This window comes from Elaeis guineensis, chromosome 11 (genome assembly GCF_000442705.2).
Source record: "Elaeis guineensis isolate ETL-2024a chromosome 11, EG11, whole genome shotgun sequence".
Taxonomy (NCBI): Eukaryota; Viridiplantae; Streptophyta; class Magnoliopsida; order Arecales; family Arecaceae; genus Elaeis; species Elaeis guineensis.
Window position 1 is genome coordinate 109,602,537 of NC_026003.2, and position 6,000 is coordinate 109,608,536.

The following is a 6,000-nucleotide window of genomic DNA, read 5'->3' on the forward strand; positions in this document are numbered from 1 at the left end:
ACTGGCTTTGAGAGGCTCTCATGATAAGAGGCTCTCAAGTCCTCATCCATCAGTCCATTTTTTTTGCTTCTTGCAGGTCCACGGATCTTTGAGCACCTAAGCCAAGGTAAAGATCAAACCAAGCCAAGATAAAGACCAAGCTTGAGTCGGGGCAAATATCAAATCAAGCCGAGATGAAGATCAAACCAAGTTGAGGCAAAGATCAAGATCGAGTCGAGATGAAGATCAATTCAAACCGAGGCAAAGATTAAGACCAAACCAAGATGAAGATCAATCCAATCCGAGACAAAGATCAAGGTCGAGCCGAAGTGAAAATCAAACCGAGTCGAGATAAAGAACAATCAAGTCAAGGTAAAGATCAAGCTCGAGTTGAGCCAAAGATCCAGACCAAACTAAGGTGAAGATCAAGCCTGAGTCGAGGCAAAGATCCAGGTCAAGTTGAAGCGAAGATCAATCTGAACTGAGGTAAAGATCAAGATCAAACTGAGGTGAAGATCAAATGAGCCAAGACAAAGAACAATCAAGCTGAGGCAAAAGATAAGTCCGAGTCGAGACAAAATCAAGGCTAAGCCGAGACAAAAATCAAGGCTGAACCGAGATGAAGATCAAATCGAGTAGAGACAAAGAATAACCAAGCCAAGGCAAAGATCAAATTAAGTCGAGGTCAAGATCAAACCAAGTTGAGGCAAAAAAATAATCAAATCAAGGTAAAGATCAAATCGAGCCAATATAAAGATCAAATCAAGCTGAGGTGAAGATCAATTCAAGCCAAGAAAAAAAAATCAAACTGAGCCGAGACAAAAAACAACCAAATCGAGGCGAAGATCAAATCGAGCCACGGTGAAGATTAAACCAAACTGAGGTAAAGATCCAACCGAGTGAGACAAAGATCAAAAAGAGCCAAGGTGAAGATCAAATTGAGCTGAGATGAAGATCAATCCAAGCCGAGGTAAAATTCAAGATCGAGCTGAGATAAAGATTAAGACCAAACCAAAATGAAGATCAAATCGAGCTAAAAAAAAGATCAAAATCGAATCGAGGTGAAGATCAAACCGATCTTAGATAAAGATCAAGATCGAACTAAAATGAAGATCAAATAAAATCGAGGCAAAGAACGAGACTATATCGAGGCAAAGAATGAGACCGCACTAAAGCAAAGATCAAGACTAAGCTAGGATGCAATATGGAGATTTAAGTGAAGCTCAATGCTAAGATCAAGTCCAAGACCGATTTGAGAAGGTCGACCTCCATGAGCCGACCTCCTGAAGGTGGAGCTCCCGAAGCCGACTACCCAAAGTAACCTTTAAAGGTCGACCTCCCAAAGCGAGCTCTGAAAGCCAAACTTTCAAAGATCAACCCCCTAAAGTCGAGCTCCAAAAAGCCAAAGTAAAAATATTGACTTAAGAATGCCAATCAATGAAGGCCAACTAGAGACAAACTAACTAAAATAGAGTAACACGACTCTAATCATTTATTATTTTCTTTACTCCAAAGCTTGACTTGATTTAGGAATTGGAGGGCTAAGCTAGAGCCAATCTAATAAAGTTCTTTCATTCTTTGTATACCGATCCATGACTTTATGGCCGACTGGTGCTCCTTGCCCATAGGCAAGTCGAGCAGAAGCCATTAAGCAAAGCTCTCAAACTCCAACCATCTGGGATGAAGAAGACCTTGGCCAATCCATAAGAAGTTCCGAGAACGGTGCTTTATCATCAAGATGAATATGCCATGATGATTTTCTCGAAGACGCTTCATCTCAAGATGAATATAGTCATGAAAAGGATGCCTCGTCATCAAGATGAATATGTTATAATAATTTTCTCGAAGATAATTTATCTTAAGATGAATGTAGCCACGAAAAAGATATCTTATCATCAAAATGAATATGCCAAGATAATTTTCTCGAAAGATATTTCGAGATGAATATAGCCATAGAAGGATGCTTCGTCATTTCATCCCAAGATGAATATAGCAACGAGAAGGATACCTTGTACCAAGATGAATATGCCATGATGATTTTTTCAAAGATGCTTCATTTTCGGATGAATATAGCTCCTAGAAAGATATTTCATTTTCAAACGAGAATAGTCATGGGATCCTCAAAGATAAATGAGAATAGTCGATGAAGAAGACCTCGGTGATCAAGAAGTAAGAGCCAAATCTGAAGGACTCTTGAAGTCCTCACGCTTGAATACTCAAATCAAAAGCTTCAACCTGTAACATCAACAATGCCGACCCGAGCCAAGATCTTCAAAGGAATTGTTATACAGAACCACCCCAAAGACAAGCTAAGCAATATGCTATCTTCAAAAAACCACCTAAAAGATTGGCGTCGACTACTAAAAGCCAATGTATTCCCTTCATCCAACCTAATTCTAGTTTGGACTCGAGAGTAGGGGCATATGTTATGGATAGAAAAAAATTTCTCAAATAAAGCCGACGCACGAAAAAGCTGGATCTGATCCGACCTTGATGCTAGTCGACCTAAGATACTTGAGCTAACCTTATTCTGCATAATGAAAAAAAATTGACCTTCAATCCCTACATAGATCTTCAAATTTCGTGACCATCAAAAATAATTAACGATAATCAGATAAGAAAAAAAATAATAAATATATCTTATCAGATAAGGAAGAAGATAACAAGCATATCTCGTCCAACAAAATAGGACTAACCATTGATTCTCCTTCCCAAATCGACATTCCTGATAAGACAGGAGGTAGCAAATATATCTCTCCAGATAAAGCAGAAGACGACGTGGGTATCTAGTCCAATAAGTCAAAGTTAATCACTTGATTCTCCTTCCCTCTCATGGTCTTCAGTCTCTGACTATAAATAAAGACCCACAAGAAACCTCCAAGATATGAAACAATTTTTTTTTCAAAGCGCTCGCTCCTTTCCATCCATTCCAGAGATCTAACTTAAGCATCGGAGGATTTTTATTGGAGTTAACTTCAATTGAAGATTTATCTTGTAGGTCTTCACACCATCACTGTTCTGCAATCGCCGACCTGCGGACATCGTCCAACTCCAACAAAACTAACCCAATCTGAATTTTTGCAGCAACATCTGTTATGTCAAATATGACTTTTGTATGATAGAATTTTACACCATCATGGATACCTACCATGGACTAGTTTTATTGATTCCAAAAATATATTCAAATACTTTTATCCTATGCACAACATCATCAGGTGGTGTGGCGATTATTCATACTGACTTAGCAATGTAAAAGTTAATTACACCATAAAAGATCCCATTCGGTGGAAATTTCAGATCTCGGTCTTATATTCCTTGATTTTAACCTTCGGCTTCAACATGGTCCCTGCATAGATTGGTTTGCTTTAATTTTATAGTACGTGCCTTTCAGCATTCTTGTCATCTTGCGATCATATGCTGTGGATTTTTTTATTTCTCCTTTTTGGCCATTTTGGCCATTGGTTTAGGTCCTTCGTCTTTTTCTTTGGCTGCCGGGTTCCGACACCATGTTGGTTTATATTAGATTTTTTTCTAAAAATAGATATTAAAGACCACCGCTACTCTCAAGAATCTCACATCTTTTACTATCTTCCATTTTTATTATATTTTATTCATAATAATTTTATAATAATTTATTAAAGAATAAATATGATGTTGTATCTTTATCTGATTATACCTTGTTTTGTATTCTAATACTCCATCTTCTTTTCTTTTTCTCTTCCCCAAAACCTTTGCCATAGATCTCCTTTATGGGACATCTGGCATGAGATAGCTATCATAAAATAAAAAATAATATAAATAAAAATGATGAGATCAATATATTTGATTGTATCATAATAATCTAAGATAGTGATAAAATATTTTATCTACTTCTCGGATCACCATGCAATTCGATAATGAAAATTGTATTCTCAAGATGAAGTATCTAAGACCATCTTAAAACAATGATATCAATATAACTAATATATTATATCAATATTATATATATCATATTATATTGATGATATAATATATATTATATTTATGATATATATTATGTAATGATATTATTATTTAATAATAATTTTAAATTATAATAGAATATATTATTGTATTATATATTTATATTATGAAATCAGGTAATATATTACTTCTATTTATATTATTGTTCTAATTAAAATAAAATTAATAAATATATTAATAATTTATTATAATATTTTTATATGATTAATAAATATATTTATAAAATATATCAGAAATAATTTTAATATTATATTAACGATCTTGAATTTTTATGAAATATCAAATCCGATTCCTAACCAGAACATTGCATAGTGGCGATCCTAGAACATCAAAAATTGGATTATCCAATGCAAGATCCATTTGGACCACCGATCGCCATCTCCGTGGCACTCTTCCAACAAAACCACCACTACTCTCCTCTCAATCTCCCAATGAATCCGTTTCTTCCTCGTAATCTCTTTGCCATCTCGTTTCATCTCCTCTGACCGATCAGGGTTTCTCTTCATGCTCTTAGGGTATCTTTTTCCCCCGAAGGGATTCGGAGCGCGTTCAAGTTGGGACCTTTTTTTCCTAAGATTTTGGATTCTATACGGTTTTTGTTGCATCGAATGGCGTCGAACAGCAAAAAAAAAATCGGGGGCAATCGAGTGCGCTTCGCCCCTGGGGAACCTCGGAATGGCCTCGCCGACGGCCAACCAGCCCTCCCATCTCCGCCCTCCTTCGCTGCCTCAGGCGTTGGGGGTTTCACCTTTCCAAGGTATCTTTTTCGGACTGGACGCGCCAATGGATCAGGATGTTGACGGGACTGACGGGGTCAGGCTGATCCAATATGGTGTCATTGTCAGCGGGTCGGTGGTGGGGCAGGTGGTGACGTGGGGTTGCAGCGGGCAGCGACGGCGTAGTACGTGTAGTCCGTGAAGAGGGTAAGGGTGCGCTTCGCAGCGGTGGAGCATCACGCGGCCGCGGAAAGGAGGAACAAGGAACTAGAAAACGGCAAAAAAAACGGAAATAATTGGAAAGGATTTTGATTTATTTAAACAAAAAGCCGGCTTTTAAACCGGTACTTCCAGTCACCCAACCATTGGTTTTGGGTGAAAACAAACGGTGGAGATCACGTACTTTTTCTTCTTGTGAGAAGCACCAGCATGTAATGCCAATTGGTGATTGATTAGTGGTAACCATAGACCTATCATACACGGTACCACATACTAATCCTGGATATCTATATTATCATGATAAATCGCGATAAATGCTACAAAACAGTTTTTTTTTTTTTTTTTTTTTTTGTAGATAGAATTATACATCATGAGGGTATGCGTGATAGTGATTATTTGTCTCTTTATACCGACAAGTATCTTTTTTTTTCCTACGTGCAACGGAGAGCAGAAAGATAGAGTCAACGTAAGAACTGATGCTTAATGGATGATGGAGCATCACCGAGACGGACTTCACGTACCAAGGTGTACTATAAAGGGATCTTATGTGTGGTTGCAGTTGCTCCAACCCGTAAGATCAAGGCATGTTGGTGAAAGAGAGGTGGACTGGGAACAACAATGAGAATGAATGGTTCTCATTCAAATCGTTTTATAGAATGAATCTCATTTTCATTTTAACCAAAAAAAAAAAAAAAAACTTCGCTCCCTCGAAATCTAATCCATCCTCTCTCCCAATAAATAAATTTTATTTCAATTCCGATTTAAATCTCAAAAAAAAAATATGATAATTTTAATTTTTATTTTAATTTTAATTCTGATTTTGAACACCAATCAAATGCGCCATAGCCATTATCCTGCCTTTTAAAATATAGTTTTGAGTTTGTTTTTTGAGCATTTAGTCAGGTTACTAATCATAGAAGTTTTGATTGAATTAATCAAACTTCTTATACTGCATATGTTACAATTTTTAGTAATCAATATAAATATTTTTCTTCTTTATAAATTCATTAATGAAAGGCTAAATGGTTATCTTATAGAAGGTGATAACATGATTATCAAGCAGGTTGGCTTCTATCTTCCATTA